Source organism: Vanessa atalanta, chromosome 23 (genome assembly GCF_905147765.1).
Source record: "Vanessa atalanta chromosome 23, ilVanAtal1.2, whole genome shotgun sequence".
NCBI classification, from domain to species: domain Eukaryota; kingdom Metazoa; phylum Arthropoda; class Insecta; order Lepidoptera; family Nymphalidae; genus Vanessa; species Vanessa atalanta.
The window spans coordinates 192957-211200 of NC_061893.1; positions in this window are offsets into that span (position 1 = coordinate 192957).

Genomic DNA, 18244 nt, shown 5'->3' on the forward strand with positions numbered 1-18244 from the left:
GGCGCGCTTGGCTTCATATTTAATATAAAAAGGTTGAGGATCAACGGAATTTATAACCTATAAATATCTACGGACGATTCCATGTCGATTGGGCATAGTCTCATACCGATACTTTCAGTAGTTTCACGTAATTGACTGACAAAAAAAAAACCATTATATATAAATATGTAGATTTCATCCAGCCAGTTTGTCTAATATGAGGATATACACAGTAATATTTGGGTACGGCAACGGAGACGAATCCAAGACACACAAATACATGGAGCTTAACGACCGCTTTTCAAAACGTTCATCCTCATCAAATGTGCAACGAAAAAGCCACAATAGACTATTTGACTGGTTTTTAAAATCCATTTTATATTATTTAGTAGAGGTTAAGGAACCCAGTAAAAGTTATTTTTTAACTCTAGTACATATTTGTTGGAAAATATCAAATTAAAAAATAAATAAACTTTGACAATATGGCGCTGCAATGGGTTCGGTGACGTCATTTGCTTATATTTTAATGTTTGGTTCATATAGTAGGCAAATGAGGTTAACAAGCAAGTGAGGTCATCATAAACCCGACCAATCAGGAGCGTTTTGTGTCACGTTTAAAAAAATGTATTTTTATTTATGGATTTTTGAATAAATTAATTATTATTTTCAACGTTCGTTTGTAAACCAACATTTTTAAACTTATATACTGATTACAATAATTGACACTTTATTTTTCGCATTGTCAAATAGCCTATTGCACATCAGCCCATGCAGTCTCTGTATTAACGTGTTACACGAAGAAGAAAGATGTTACGATGATGATGATGAGAAACTGATAAAGAGAGCAAAAATGCTGTGAAATCCATGATTTAATTTTGAAATTAACAAATATTTCATATTAAACAAAAACATAACAGAACTTATTATCAGGTATGCGACACCACTAACATAACTATATAACATAAATCTATATATGTTCCTCCTCAAGTTTAACTGGAATTTTAAGTGGAATTAATAGGATAATAAACTAACAATAATCTTCAGACGTGGACGTATGTTTGTGAGTGTGTATGTGGGCAGTGAGGTCAAAAGCTTTCTACAGCTCCTGTAAGATAATGAAACTAGTTCCTGGTTATCGCGAGATCTTGTATGTATATTATGAACTTGACATTGCAACTAACTCGTGAAAATTATGTTGTCTGCAAACTACATTATCATTTTCCGTGATGGGCCGGTGGTAAGGATGCGAAAATCTTTATGGAAGATTACGGGTTCAAACTTTATTAAGCACTATAAAAATAGTGTATGCTTAATTTGTTTTTATAATAATTAGTCTCGGGTTATGTTAAGGAAAACATTGTGGCATGAAATATGTAATTCTGCACACTTGTATAAGTCGCATAGGAATATTGTGGTGAAATAAGCTCCGCTTTTCCAGAAGAAGAAAACATCGGTCCAGCCGTGTGACATTTGCTGGCTGGTAATTTCCAACATTATGGCTATAAATTGTCAAATCATAAGGTACTCCAAATAAACGTTTTACATTTAAATCGAAACAATTAAAATGACACTATATGGAATTGTTTTAAATCTGTGACAATGATAGCCCACCGCTGATCGGAGGTCTCCTTTCCTTTTAAGGAAAAAGTTTGAAACATATACATTTTTCCAGCCTTCTTGAGATGATATTTTTTTCTTTTAATAGCAATACCGCCTTTTTACGCAATTACTATTATTTCTATTTACCGTTCCAGTTAAAATTAACGCTTGTGCTGAGAGTGGGGACTGCAACAGCACAAGAGATCAGGATCGCATATGCGACCTTTTACATGGGATAAACTATATATATAATAAAATAGGAGTGTCTGTTTGTAATATCAAAATAACCGCTTTTTACTAAATGCGTAAGAATGCATACACGGTACACTATTTGTTCCGGCTAATCTCTGGAATGCCTGGACCGATTTTGACGGGACTTTCACTGGCAGATAGCTAATGTAACAAGGAGTACTTTTATTTTGGAATTATAAATAATATAAAAATAAAGTCACAAAGTCGCGGGCACATCTAGTTTATAAATAAAAAATAAGCCCTTCAAAATCTATGTTTCTTGCCCGGATTAGGATCTGAGGACGGTTATGAGTCAAGTGATTCACTGTGCCAGGTTGGTTGGACGTCAATTTACATAATAAGAGCCGGAGGATTCATTGCGCGTGTGAGAGTCAATGAACTCAAGGCGAGTTAGACCTTGTGAAGATTAAACAAAAGCGAAAGTTACCGAATGGCTAGTCATAGAGATCTTTAAAGGTCACGTCACACTCACATGAGCAAGCGCAGCGAAACGTAAGCGACTACGGCGCTATATTAAAACACTACTATTAACGCTTTCTCTAATAAATCTTGTTTCTCTCTTCTGTGCTAATAATATGAATAAAGTATAGTCTCGGTTAAATGGTAGTATTTAGATAGTTACAATAATGTCATTTGCTAGCAATTAAAGGTGTTATTTAATTTAAATAATAAAAAGAGAATAGCGGGTCGAATTGTTGCTTTTTTTTTATTTAATATACAACATTCACGGGCTCGGGCCCGTGCCTTATTTTACATTTTATTTTTATAAATTGTGGCGTTATTTTATATTTTTACTAAACATCAGCAGATCTTCGCTGGACTTCGCGAGCTTGTCGTCTTCTTCTTGGAAGACGTGGCCCACACTGACATTTTTTTTTCAGTGTAAAATAATATATAAATGGTAATATATAATATATAAAAAATACTGTATATAGTAGTTTTTTTTTTATCCGAATTACTGTAATCCAGCGGGCCCTGCTCCGTGCTCGATCAAAGAGAGCACAGCCTCGGCGACTCTGATGTCGCGTTTATGTATAGATATTAAATTGTTGCTTAGAGAACATTGTGGTCGTTATAGGTACCGCTCATCACACATTCTACCGCAAAACAAGAGTATTGTTGTGTTCCGATATGAAGGGCGAAAGAACCAGCCACAGGCACGAGGGCCATACGATCTTAGCTGTCAAGACTGAAAGCGCAGTGGGATGTATGGAGTGGTTAATATTCCTTAAAGCGCCAATGACGACTTCTTAGCATCAGGTATCCCTTATGCCTTTCGTAGCTATATAGAATGTAGTTGATAAACAAATGAAGAATATTATTGTCATGCTTTCTGGAATCTAAGATTCAACAATGGTAGTAACACAAAAGTCGCTTGTTCGAAATAATAAGGTGGATTTTGATGGACGACATTCTTTTTAATTACAAAAGTTATATATTTTAATCTCCATAAAAATATTTAAAAGATTGTTCGTCTGAGACGCCATTTGATGTGAATGACACAACTGTACAACTTTGTCTGCATGTAAGTGCTCACGCGAGTCGTCAGGAAATTTCACGAATGCAACGATATTTTCACGGTCACTATATGGACAAGTGCACAATAATATAGACCAAGAGGACCAATCGTATTTGATTTCCCATATTATAGAGATATAATAAGTACAAACTGTATTTTTTTCAGCTGCTAAATATTTAATATAAATATTTAATTTAATACAATTGTTTAAATTAGCCATCCAATAAACGCCTAGCTACTTTACTTAACGGCGCTGTTCAACCAGCGGCCTGAATGACACTCAGCCAGATCATCTTCCATTCATAGAATAGGGACACTCATGTAAATAAAAATCTTTATATTGATAGTTTAGGTTGGAACATAATTATTTAAATGCTAAATATTTAGAATATCGCGCCTATATAGGCGCGGTAAGAAACTGTAATAAAATTATAACTACTCTAGGTACTTACGTATTAACGCCGCCACAGCAAAAAAAAGGACTGGGCTTAGAATTCTGTCGCACAATTTTGGGATACTATACTACACGATCTGGGAATTTGATGTATCACTGTGTGGGTGTGCGTATGCGTATTAGTTTGTATATGTAATAAAGACATATTTCTTGTCACCAAAAATGTTTTACATAGTAGAGTATACGAGGCATAGAAATTAACGATAGTAATGAAATAAATAATAATCAGGTTCAATTAAAATAATTTCGCTTCCGAGAATGAACAAATTCTTACGACTAGATTATAAATTCGATCCAATTAAATGTAGGTTGCTGTATGTTTGTGTGTGTAAATGAAATTCTTTCGAACGATCTCAGTATTAGCATAGATTTAGAATTTCGATGCATATTTTATCGCAAACAAATACATAATGCAATTCTGAATTCCACCTACATCTTAACATATTAAATTATCGTAAACGATATTATGTGTGTCGTGAATTGCGACTCAACGGGGAAATGCTGCTAGCATTCTTGCCACCATTCCAAGCGGTCATTATTTGTACAGTAACTATTTTTAACTCTTATTTGTTTACAGTTAAAGCCTTAATGTTAATAATTCTTATGTAAATAAAGTATATATATGTCGTGAATTAACTTATTCTATTGTAAATAATATAATACTGTAATGTATATGCAATTTTATTATTTAAATATTGATGTTAAAACCATAAAACTCAAAACTTTAAAATTAATTTGTTGTAAGCAAAGCGAAGCAAGTCTGTCCGGTATATTAAATGAGCAATAAGAGAGTTTAATATGTTTTCGAGGATTAGTCGTGCGGCGTACCATATATATCTATATCGTTATCTTTTTAATGACGAACTCTATACAAACTTTCATCCTCAATTTCACCCTCTCGAGTGATGAAGTTTCAAAAACTCTAAAACAGCTTTTTCTCATCAACAGAAGCGTAAATATCGATTTCGTTTTTAATTATAGAAAAAAAGGTGATATACGTATGTTCATCCCCAATTAAACCAATATGGGGGATGAATTTGCAAATAAAAATAATTAGTATCTGTCTCACTCATTTATTAACACCATTTTCATATTAGTAACATCAGATATGGGGAATTTAAAAACGAATTTTCATCCCCGATTTAATCTATAAGGGAGATGAATTTTGAAATATTCTTTCGTAATGCTCACCTTATTTCCTCACCTAGTATTTCATAAGGAATTCATGTGCAAAATTCCCTCCTGAGGAGCCCACGTGTTTAGGTCATGCGTTGTTCGTCAGTCAATCATTTTTAGTATATAAAAAATCCAAAACAATTCCATTTAACAATAATCAGATCTCCGATATTTAAAAGTATATTAGACTATATTAATTCTTTAATTATCTAGAGTTAATAATAAGAAATGTATCTTAAAAATAATTATTAATAATTATTTTGTTTTTTGATATAGATTGGCGGATGAACGATTGAGCCACCTGCTATTAAATGGTCACCACGCCCATAGACAATGGCGCTATAAGAAATATTAACCATTCCTTACATCGCCAATGCGCCATCAACCTTGGGAACTAAGATGTTATAGCCCTTGTGCCTGTAGTAACACTGGCTAACTCAAACCGGATCACAACAATACAGAGTACTGCAGTTAGGCAGTACAATATCTAATGAATGGGTGCTACCTACCCAAACAAAGCCTAACCACTAAGTACATTTACGACAATGATGGACGAATCGTCAATGTATTTTTGTTATTATATAAACACAATATTAAAATTGTTGTCTATTCATTCGTGTTACTTGATAACCATTGAATGTATGTAATTAAAACTCAATATTATAGCTTAAATATTGTGCCAATCAAAATGCGTGGGAAGCGATTCATTTAAGGAAAGTCCATGGTATTAAATGTAATTTATCTTACGACGATAAATTTTTAGACGGGCAGGTTTTGTTTTTATTGTATGGTTTATTTACATCCAACCGCGTTTCACAAAATGATTGATTCAATGCTAACAGAAGGCTAAAAGATTACAATCACGATTAGAGAATTATAAATTAGTTTAACCGAGTATGAGGAAGATAATAAAATATATACATATAATAAAATCGTAACTGATCGAAATATGTACATGGAAGATATTTGAGAAAGAATATTACTGGGGGTATTAATTAACGCAATAGATCACATATATATGATTTTTAGAATTTTTGTTTGTTTGTATGTTTATCTTCTCGGAGTCGGTTTAACCGATATGGATGCGGTTTTCACTGATGTACTGTAGTTAAAACTTTTTAAAGAGTTCCAGTGCTGTTACATCATCCTTTTCTATTTGAAATATAAATAGGTACGGCGCAGATAACTATATATATTTACACCCCGATTGATTCTCATTCCAAAAAACTTTTCGTTTACTTTTAAGCGAGTCCAGTTTTTAGTGCGCACGGTTAGCTTTATGTGGCTCTGACGCGTGTGCGCAACTGCAAAAAAATATATGCTTTAATACCCGACGGTACTACTTGTAATATCGTGTAATATACATTACGGATTTAAACAAATACATCATAACTTTCGAATATTACTAGATTAAATCATAAATTAAAAACGTTCGGTTCTTCGTGGTTTAATTTTTATCGACGGAAATCATAATCTGTCTGGACGGAACTACAATGAACTACACTAAAATCTTTGGGAACTACAATGGCACAACACACGCAAATATACACAGATGTCAACAAAGTCATGCGAACGTAGTCGCGGTCAACAGCTAGTAATGTAATGCAACAAACATATTAGCTTAAAAATATTGACTTCTTTAATTAATTTGATATTCTGTGTGTGTGTGTGTGTTGTTTTTGAGGTGTTTGTATTAATTCTGCCATTTAAAATATATATTAGTTATATATTTTAATTGTATCTTTGTCAAATTAAACTCACTAAAAGCAAAAAATAAATGAAAATAATGATTGGTCATGAAATGTACCCAGACAGAACTCGACACGTAGCCATGTTTCCCACATGGACACATGGACTTATGATCAATAAATTTCAGTCACATCTCATAACATATACTCGTAGCTAGAACAAGAATGTTATTTCCGATCGATCGGAACAAACGGCCTTTCACTTTTAGATTATTTAAATTTTATTGAAATATCTCGCCTCTGAGCCACTTGCATACTTCCAGACTCTCACACTCAACGTTTTTTTATAATTGCTTCATTATTGGTTTTTGCGAATACTTAATTAATTGTATTCGTTTAGATGCCTGTTTGGGAAATTAATTGGGTGCGGGGAGATCGAACTTCTTGAAGTAGTTTTATTTTTAATAATTTTATGACTATACCGTTTAAACAGTTTTTGGTCTTGGATAATATTAAGCATACTTTATGAATATAATATAATATTTCAGCGAACGCGTTTCAGCGGGCAAGAATCCTACATAAGCCGGTAACGCTATTTTTTATTTCAATATCTGTTAACTGACGTACTGTATCATGTATTGTTCAATTATTTATTTTGATTTACTTTATGGTTTGTGTGTCCACATCAAGAACTTTTTTTTGTCCTTAAAAACCTCTGCATTTGTACGAGGAGTAGAACTTATTGTAGAGACGTCTTGATCAAAGTTGTTACAATTTGTAATAAATTAGATTAAACAGCTCATGTTTATCAAAAATATACAAGGTGACATTGTATTGAGTTATCATGTCATCACTATTATAAGGATCCATATGTCTGTCTGTCTGTGATAAAGGCTAATATTTATACATAAATATTGCCGTTTGATGGCGCTAAATTAATTTGTTTTAATGTGATCATCGTGAAAGGCTCGCTTTAAGTATTTTAACAAAGCCTTGTAGAAGTGGTTATCTACTGTTATTTCATTGTCTAAAAATCTGACACGAAATTTAATGAGTGTTAGATATATGCACGTAATAAAAAGCTGTGGGAAACATTTTATCGTACAGCGTTCGGTCAATCTTTTGACGACAGTGACTTGATAATTACACTAAATAATGAACTTTCTTAAAGTTCTCGTGTATAATATGAAGGAAATTATTAGCATATAAGTCACGCGGCGGCGTCTTTGTGTAGAATATTTTAGAAATTACATAATATTGTATGTTGTATTATTTTCATTCTGTCACTCAATTTCTCCTTTCTTTTCTTCTAACTCCCTTTATATTAAATGTGACAACTGTCTCTGATATTGTTCAAATATTTTATATAAATGTTTCTCTCTGTTCTCGAACAATATTAATGAGGTAGTATTTTGTAAATAATGACTGTCTTTTACAAGCTTTTTTTTGTGTCTCGCCAACATTTTGTGAACATTATTACTGCACTTCTGGAGGGTGCTCTTAATATTGATCGATGATGATATCGTCCTGACCGGTTTCGGTCACGTCTTTCAATCTCTTAAGATCAGCCAAACTCCTACACATATTATATCGTACAAGTGTTAGCGGAAACACAAAGTATTTCAATGGTTAAATTCCATGACATACGACGAGGTTGAATATTTTTTGGCACCATTGACCTAGCTTCTAAACCATATTGAAGCTCCATTATTATTCTATATAAGCATCTCTTATCAATTACACTTTATTTATTTTTATTTTATTTAGTGTTTTGTTCTTTTCATATTACACATTATTTTATTTTCATATATATATTTTGCTATATTTTGTATAAAGAAATATTAATAATTATTTCTTTATGGGATTGTATATTGTCTGAGTTTAAACGTACGAAATTGTAATCGGTAGTTGGTAAATGCGAGACAGGCTTACCTAGTGCGGGGCCACTGGGGGTTTTGTGACTATTTAAATTTTTCATGTTAGTAAATTTATTTATTTAAACACAGGAACATTCTTTATTTCCTCACTCTGATAATCCAATGGGACGACAAATCCGACACGACCGGAAAGAGTTAATTCGCTGGATCAACGACTTTACGTGTTTTCTGAGGCACAAGAGTCAACACACTTCTAACTGCCAGACTCCGGGCTGTTACTCAGAATTTTTTTGATATAGATATTTTTTTTAAATATTTTTTTATTCGCCCGACCTGTGGTTTGAACACAGAACCTGCGACCTTTTTCTAGTCACTAGAGCAACGAGGCATTTAGCATGAATCCTAATGTAAATATAAATAAATACATATGTTGAATTTAACATAGCCCTAGGTGTAAACTTAAACACTGGATTTATTTGATTTCAAAATAGAAAATATTATATTCCGAAAACTAACTTCAGACCAAAACTCCCACGAACATTCCATTATAAATGTACAAAAGCCACTAAAACCAAACAATAAGTAGATAAGAAAGCATTTGTCAATTAATAGAGGGCGGCGCGTATAATATTCCCATAGAAGATGATAACGCGGAGCAATTAAAAGAAAAGTGTTTTAATTACGAGATGTATAATTACGAGCATCGTGTGCGGCGACCTGATTGGCGAGACTGACCTTACTGTTTGATTGATGTTCGAGTTGATTTAATTACGAGTCCATTAGATTAATATATAAGTTCCATTGATCTTTAATCTTTCGTTTTCTCAATTTTAATGAAATATTTAGTAGCTTGGCGTAGATACGCACGCTAGATATAAAAGATTATAAGATAATATAAAAGATTCTCAAAATATCATGTTTTATGAAATTGCTTGTAACTTTTATAAATAAATATTAAAAAATGAATCCATTAAAAAAAAAAAATTATCTAAAATATCAACTCAAATAGTTATTAAAGTGAACTGATTCAATAATACGACGGCTGATGTTGTCGTGTGGCGTGTTTAGATTAACTTTAATTAATTTCATTAATCGCTTTTGATAATCGCGGGTTTAAATCTGGGCTAATAAGACACACACACACACACTATTCTATTAACTGCTTATAGTTCATCTCGTGCAGCATTGAAAGAAATAACCGTTAAGAATTTCTTTACGAAATTCTGCTTCCAACTGAAGCTCATTGCAGCATCGTCGTGTAATCAACTCTAGACCTCAACCTCAACCTTTATAGGGAAGGAGTTCTGTCCAGTAATATGATTTAAGGGACTGGTACATTACTCTTTTTGACAAGAGTAATGTACCAGGTAAATACAGAACTCTTATCTGCGCTGTAGTCGAGTACATCTGTACAAGGTGCTACAAATGAGGAAAACTTAAAACATTCATCTCTTTCGTTCCTTTCAGAAAAGTGACGCCTTCCTTCTTTTTATACAAATTTGAATGCAAAAATAAATTATACATTCGCTTTCACTGTCCCTGTCCACCGAAACCTGTTATTGGCTGATTTATAAAAACTAATGACACTGATTGGCGGTTAATGTAATTCAAGATTTAATTAATGATTATTTTCGGTTAAAACGATGTTATATCTACAGAATCGAACTGCTACATTTTAGAATGTTAAAATATTTATGATAAAACAGATTGTAATAACTTTTACTATTGGCGAGTATTTCATTTGTTTCTTTCTAAAAGAAGAAGGAAGACGTTCAGATTGTAAGTATAAGGAATGATTTTCTTTCTTATAGATCTAACATAATGTCAAACGTAATATGTATGTGTGTGTGTGTGTGTTCAATTGTTCAATGAAATACTATGTGGTTAATTTTAAACCATAGAGTTACGATTCGTTAATTTTTAATGCAAGATAAATAATAAAATATTTATACTGATTTTATTATTTAGAGTAACTACTGGGTTTCTAGCCTTTGGTGTATTTACCAACTAACTTTACGAACTGCTTTTAAATTTACATATATTTTTTTAATCCTATAACCCGATGACTTAAAAGTGCTCAGGGGTTAAACTTCGGGTTTTCTTAATTAATTTTTCTAATTATACAGAGAGTAATGAGTACTTATAAGTTTAAATATAGACACCTTAGAAGCTAAAAAAAATAATTTATTATGACAATAACTTCTATTCTTAAGAGCCTATCTTAGGCAGGCCAGGAAGGAGTTAAGATCGTAGTCCCAACGGCTTTACAACCACAATCCAATTCAAAGTACATCAGACGCACTAAGCACTTATAGCAGTAGGTTTTAGCGAATTACCACGTTCTTATGAGCTGGGCTTCCTTGATAGTAAACTCAATCAAATCAAATCAAATCTTTAAAAGAGAGACTGTATTCAAAGGAGGAACTATTAAATTATAAAATATCTGAATATAATTTATTAACAGAACTAACTTCTATTTCTTATTAACTATTAATTAATTTTAGATTTTAAAAAAACTTTCTAAAGAGTTGTGACGTAATTATTTAAGTCAATTTATAAGTCGCCCGAGCGATGAGCGGCCGCCGTAAGCAGTGCAATTATTATTTTAAGCTAGCTTACCGTCTCGGCTTCACACGGGTACAATAGGACTATTTATTAAAGAACAAATATAAAAAATATATATTTTTTTTTATTTCGACTGGAAAGTTGAAATTCTCTGCATTTCTCTACCATAATATGAATGTATACGTATAAATCTTCCTCGTTAAACACTTTGTTTATCGATAAACACCGCATTAAAACCTGTTGCGTAGTTTTAAGACGTAAGCCTACAGACGGTGGGAAGCGAATTTGTTTTACACTATGTAGAGATTCTTATTGACTGATTTTCATTGATTATTTCAAAATACACTTACTTGGTGGTAGGGCTATGTGCAAGCCCGTCTGGGTAGGTACCACCCACTCATCAGATATTCTGCTGCCAAATAACAGTACACTGTATTGTTGTGTTCCGGTTAGAAGGGTGAGTGAGCCAGTGTAATCACAGGCACAAGGGACATAACATCTTAGTTCCCAAGGTTGGTGGCGCATAGGTGATGTAAGGAATGGTTAATATTTCTTACAGCGCCTTTGTCTATGGGCGGTGGTGACCACTTACCATCAGGTGGCCCATATGCTCGTCCGCCAACCAATGCCAATAAAAAAAAACAAGTAAATTATTTACAAGTAAATGATTTCCAAAAAATTTACAAATATTTTTTTACATGTAAGGCTTTAAGGGTAAGCGAATTATCATGACACATTTTCCCGCGAACTTAATATGGTTGTGTTCCAGTTTCAAGGATGAAAGGTGCAGGTTGACGGTGTAAGGCTTAAAACTTCTTACAGCGTCAATGTCTATGGGTGGTGATGACCATTTATCAGCCACCCACCTCGATATTTTATAAGCAAATTTAAAGAAAAAATTTAAATCATTCATCGCCATTGTCAATTGGGTAGGATGACCACCAACAATTATCTGGTCTAAGTGTAAGTCTATTTCTTAAATCAATTAATATAAATAAATTACAATAAGACAAAATTTAAATTTGTATTAGAATTTAATTTTATAAAAATATCCTTGAACTCCTTTTGACGTCCTATTTGCTGTCCCGTCGCATTACGAGAGTGAGGGAATATAGAGTGTACCTGTGTTTGCGCACAGACTTGTGTATTCTCATTCTACGTAGTTAGCTAGTCACCCTCGAGAATGCCCGCCGTGGCTAAGATCAGCGACAATCACTAACACCTGAATTGAAATATATGCATGTTTGTATATAAAATATATATTCATTAAATTCGACAATAAATCTTCAATACTGCTGAATTTAAATCTTTCTCTTTTAAATTTATAAACGATTTTCTCCAAACGTGTAACAAGCACTGGGTTTATTTAAATCTCTAAAACTTGTGGACTTATTTTTTTGCTATTACAAAATTCATTACATGATTAATGTTATCATATTTATTATTACTTTCCTTATATAATTCTTTAAGTTTTTCGCATCCGTTATCGTCATTAATTACTGGCATTTTTGATTATGTAATAGACTTATCTAACTATCTATCTCATGAGAAACAAATCAATATCTAAGTTTTATTTTAAATATCGTAAAAATGTAATTTACACGTAACTCTATTGGGTTTCGCTGGCTGAAATCATTCGAAAACAAATAAAAATCCACGAGAAAGACGTACAGAGTTTTGTGATATCAAATTTTGTGATTTTAATTGATTACTCCAAATTAAGAGATTTGTTTGGAAGCATATTCGATTTTCTTCGTAATCACTTATAGAAGCTTCGAGTATTCTACGGTGTAGTTATCACTATTAAAAATAGCATGAATAGGTTACAAATTCGAACCATCGATTAATACCTCTCTTCATAAATATATTACGTTATTGATAGTTGGAGAAAAAAGTAATGTACACTTTGCCGAATTCTGGCAACAGCTACCGATCTCCAGTGATAGAGTAAAAACGGGGCCACCTGCCACAAGTACCGGTAGTAATATCAGTAACTTATTAGGAAACCTAGTCACCTGATAAAACGGGTATCCTAGTCTAGGATGGTCCCAATTTTAAGTTAAAGGTTTTGTAATATGTAACGACTAAAATAAATTTATTAATATGTGCATATCTAACTCTAAGATTGTTCAATGCGCGAACAATGTTTTGCTACACCATAAATAAATATAGCAAGCAAGAAATTACATTTTTATAATCAGAGAAAGTTCGGTCGTGAGTCGCGATCGAGTTGAACGTGTATTCATATATAATACTTTGACATATCCACTTGAGGATATAATTTATAAAGTAACAGAAAATATTGCTTAATACATAATGCCCATAAACATATATGTGTCTACATGTCAACCGCCACTGATAACCGAGAAGTTATGTTGAAGCCGGCTGTCATGGTATGGCCATGTTATGGAAGGAAGATCTAGAGCATGGACGTGGATTGATATAGAGGAATACGACCAAAGAAACGATGGATGGATTGTGTGAAAGACAATATGGCTGGAAAGAACGTTACTTGTGATGTGACGTCAGTCAGAGAAGTATGGAAGGAGAAGACATGCTGCGCCGACCCCAAAAAAAATTGGGATAAAGGCAGGCAGATGATGATATCAACCAACAGCTAATTAACTCGGAAGTTCTCGGTAAAAGCCATTATGATTTTGGTTTTTTAAATCTACACACCGATCGTTGATCTTGCAACGTTTGTACGTGTATATTAAATAAAGTATAAATTGGTTGCGATTTTCCATTATAGGCTTCGGATACTTACAATAATAAACAAATTTGTCGAAATAGGTTTCATGATTTGAAAAGTAAACAATTTCTACTTTGTTACACTTTCATTATCAATCAAATATGCAATCAAAATATGCCTCTTACAAATACGTTCTTATAATTTGTGTTTGAAGGGAAACTTTGTGAGGTAATTGCCAAGTGTCGGCTGTTAACCTCCACTTTGCAGTGTTGAAACGAGCCACAAACCATACAAGTTTTGAGAACATTCCGATAGCCGTTACAGCTAGTATCGGAATACTTGGCGTTGATATTTCAGTATACAGTAGAGTACTGCTCTCACATCTGGGCGGGTGCTCCCCAGTACCAGCTCCTTCCATTTGACCGAATCCAACGTAGAGCAGCTCCAATTATCGACGATCAAGCCCTTTCTGATCTGCTCGATCCTTTGGCGTTGCGTAGAGATGTTGGATCACTCTGCGTCTTCTACCGAATTTTCCACGGGGAATGTTCCGAGGAGTGGTTTGCATTAATCCCGGCAATTTTTAAAGCATTTTCTGCCTCGCACAACCACTCTGTGGAACCAGCTTTCGCCGGCGGTTTTTCCGAACCGATACGACTTGGGAACCTTCAAGAAAAGAGCGTACTTATTCCTTAAAGGCCGGCAACGCACCTGATGTTGCAGATGTCCATGGGCGGTGGTAATCACTTTCCATCAGGTGAGCCGCCTGCTCGTTTGCCCCCAATAGCATAAAAAAAACCATACATAATGGAGAGGAGGTCTTACCCTAGAAATGGTATATTTACAGACTGTTATTCGTTAGTATACTTTTCTTGCAAGTATTATTGATGCGTCAAGACAAGACAATTGACACTGTAGTTTTTTTAATCGAAAACATCCAAAGCTCTGTGGAAGCATCGAAATTTCTGCCACCAAAATAATACTTAGTATTTTGAGAGACCGGTTTGAAGGATCCAAACAGGATTTCAAACGCAAGAGCCATAACATCTCAATTGCTAAGTTTGGTGGTGCTTTGGCAATGTGAAGAACAGGGCCCTTGTTTGTGGGCGATGCTTACCACTTATAATCAGTGGTCTATTTGGTCTTTGACAAGATACTGACGACAGTATTTACTTGTCATTAAAAACCCACCGAGTTTCTTTTGCCAGTTCTTCTCAGGTCCGAGGTGTTTCTTTCCGAACCTGTGGGAGATTTTAGTAAGCATAACCTTTATTTATTTAGCAAAGATTTTGACTTTGACTTCGAATAAAATACAATAAAATTAATATTTATAGTAAATAACGAGTAGAAACTACGATACTTATCATTGATTTTGAAACGATGTTTCCAGAATTTTATGTTAGTTTTATTTCCAGCAAAAGAGAGTAAATATTTCATTAGAATAAAGGAGGCGATTGATAAATTTGATTAATTCGTCAATTCCAACAGTTGACTGACTATAATTAGTGATATTTTTCCTTCATTTGACATTTACTTACCAATAAATCTAAATGTCCCGGTCGAAAGTGCGAAGGAAACGGAAGTTATTCTGTAAGAACTTAAACTATCAACGAAGACTTATAGCTGAGATAGGTATTTTTACGACAGTTGCTGTGAAGTTCCAGATCAGTGATTTTTAGTGTTACATAATACTCGGCTTTATACTGATTAAAAATGATATAAACGATTATTAAATCACTATGTGTTATTGGATAAAAATATTTAAAGCTAATTAAAATTAAAATGAATAAAATTTATTTATATTTTACTTGGTGGTAATGCTTTGTGCAAGCCTGTGTGGTATCACTTACTCATCAGATATTCTACCGCCAAACAACAATACTCAGTATTGTTGTTTTCCGGTTTGAAGGGGGAAATAGTTCCCAAGGTTGGTGGCTAATATTTCCTAAAGGACTATTGTCTATGGGCGGTAGTGACCACTTACCATCGGTAGACCATTTGCTTGTCCGCCAACATATATCATAAAAATGGAACAAAAAAAGGAACATCTCATAAAAAGATAAAATATATTCATGAACATAAATAGTAAAAAATATCAATAATTTTTTAAACACGACATACGACGATAATAGTGTAGCTTATTACAGCAATAAGCACCGTGAATATGAGCATAATTAATATTATACATTTATGAGTTTATACGATATCATTTAGAGTGAGCCAAAAAGATTGTGGATTCGAACCCAGGTTAGAAAAGTTAAAGTTAAGTGCATATATCGAATGAAAATCTGTCTCGTGTACCCTTAGCATGAGTCTGTGCAGGATGTTACTTCATTTATAAAAATATTTATTGGAAAGGACACTTCAACGAGAGAGAAGAGTTTATCTAAGAAACGAACTCTTGACCGAGCACCTAGTGTTTGACTATTGGTTACATAATATTAGTGTTGAAAACAAATGAATGTAATATTAGAAAGTGTGCCCGCGACTTGAGCATGTTGTTTGAACGTATTGGCGTTTACTCGCGAATTCGCACTAACAAGTTTTCCTAGTAATTGTTAGATGGATTTATTTTTGTGGCACATTTGTGCCAATTTGTCTGGGTAGGTACCACCCACTCATCATATATTCTACCACTAAACAGCAATAGTATAGTGCGACTGCAACACACTGTACAAGGGATATAATATCTTAGCTCCCAAGGTTGGTAGCACATTGGTGTGATTTAAGGAATGGTTAATATTTCTTACAGCGCCAATGTTTGGACAGTGGTGACCAATTGCAATCAAATATCCATTTCGCAGTCCAACCTATCAATTACACAAAAAAAAATCGTCTCCATTCAACTTACTCGCAAATAAAAACACTAAAGGTGTAGACGTATTAACAAGTTAATATACATATAGATTCATTTAGATTACAATTTTATAAATTTTGGTCGAAAGAAAACCTTCAAAAGGCCTCCGCTCGCGTTGAGGAGGTTTGTAGTTAATTTAATTATTAGTCTTAGGAGTGGCTTACATCCAGTATATTACGATAGGGTGAAGAAAAACGACTATATTTGTAGGTTATGATTTATATTTGTAATAGTATGTGCATAGTCAACATTACTGATACTTTTATCATAACAAGCGATCGTTGACCTCGCGCTAAGGTTGCGAATACGTTATTATTTTATTTATTATTATGTCACATACATTGAAAAAACTACTTTAAATGTATTAACTAAAAGTACAATTTTCTGTTGTTGTTAATAACTCTAACTTCTGCTTCAAATGATCATTATCTATTTAAGCTAATTAAGTAAATTAAAGCCAATATAATATACGAACTACCCGTCTCAGCTGCGCGAAGATAGAATGATGCACGTTTATATCAAATCAAAATAAAATGCACTTTATTCAAGTAGGCTTTAGTGACCACATTAGCACTGGTTTGAAATGTAGATTCTACAAAAAATAAACGGCATGAAACTCAGTAGTTACTCCTTTTCGACAATTAGATACATTTAAATAGTTACGTTACAGTTATTAAATACAATCAACGAACACTTTTTTATCATCTATATAATCCTATATCGATTAAAAGGTCTTTATATTAAGGTTTTTTGAACTTTTGATTGAAATTTATTAATTGGCAAAGCTAAAAGTGCAAACATCAATGCATTTTATTACGAACACTTAGCCGAAGGAAAGATAAATAAACTCTGCGGAGACCGAAGTCAGGTTTTACAAAATCTTTACTTCTCATGTTTGTACAATGTTTATCAGGACATATTTAAATACAAACATACAACAAAAAAAAAGTTTTTATCGGCCCGAAACCTTCGCGGTACGCAGAACACTAAAGTTTCGAACACCGCGTTACAATCGGATGAATACTTTAGCGAAGCAACAAGATAAGCACATAAATATTCATTTGTATTTATTAAGAAGATAACATTTGAACAAATAAATTACAAAATAAAATTCGAACACATAAGAAAATCCAAATTTTTCACCATTGAAGGTGGTATTTTTTCAAATTTAAATGTGACCGTACGAAAATATATTCTTCCGATTAGTAAAATAAATTTCGCAATCGGGTCATAAATGACAGAATTATTAGGTAACCAATATAAAAGCCTGTATAATAGGTGCCTTCTTTTTTGAGTCGGCTAAAATAATCGTTGAGTTTTGTGCAGGACACCCGATCGGTGGGTACCAGCGACGGACATGTTAGATTGACAGCGTAAGAAGAGCGAAAGTGATCTTACCACCTAACTTACCATCAGGTAGACAATTTGATCGTCAGTTGTACAAATATTAATTTGATAAGAGATTAAATAAAGATAATATTAATCCACTAACATTCATTACAAAAAAAGAAATCGGGATTTGAACCGGCAGTTTGGTTAATTGTGATAATTTACTTGTAAGTAAGCCTGCCTGTACATGTCACTCT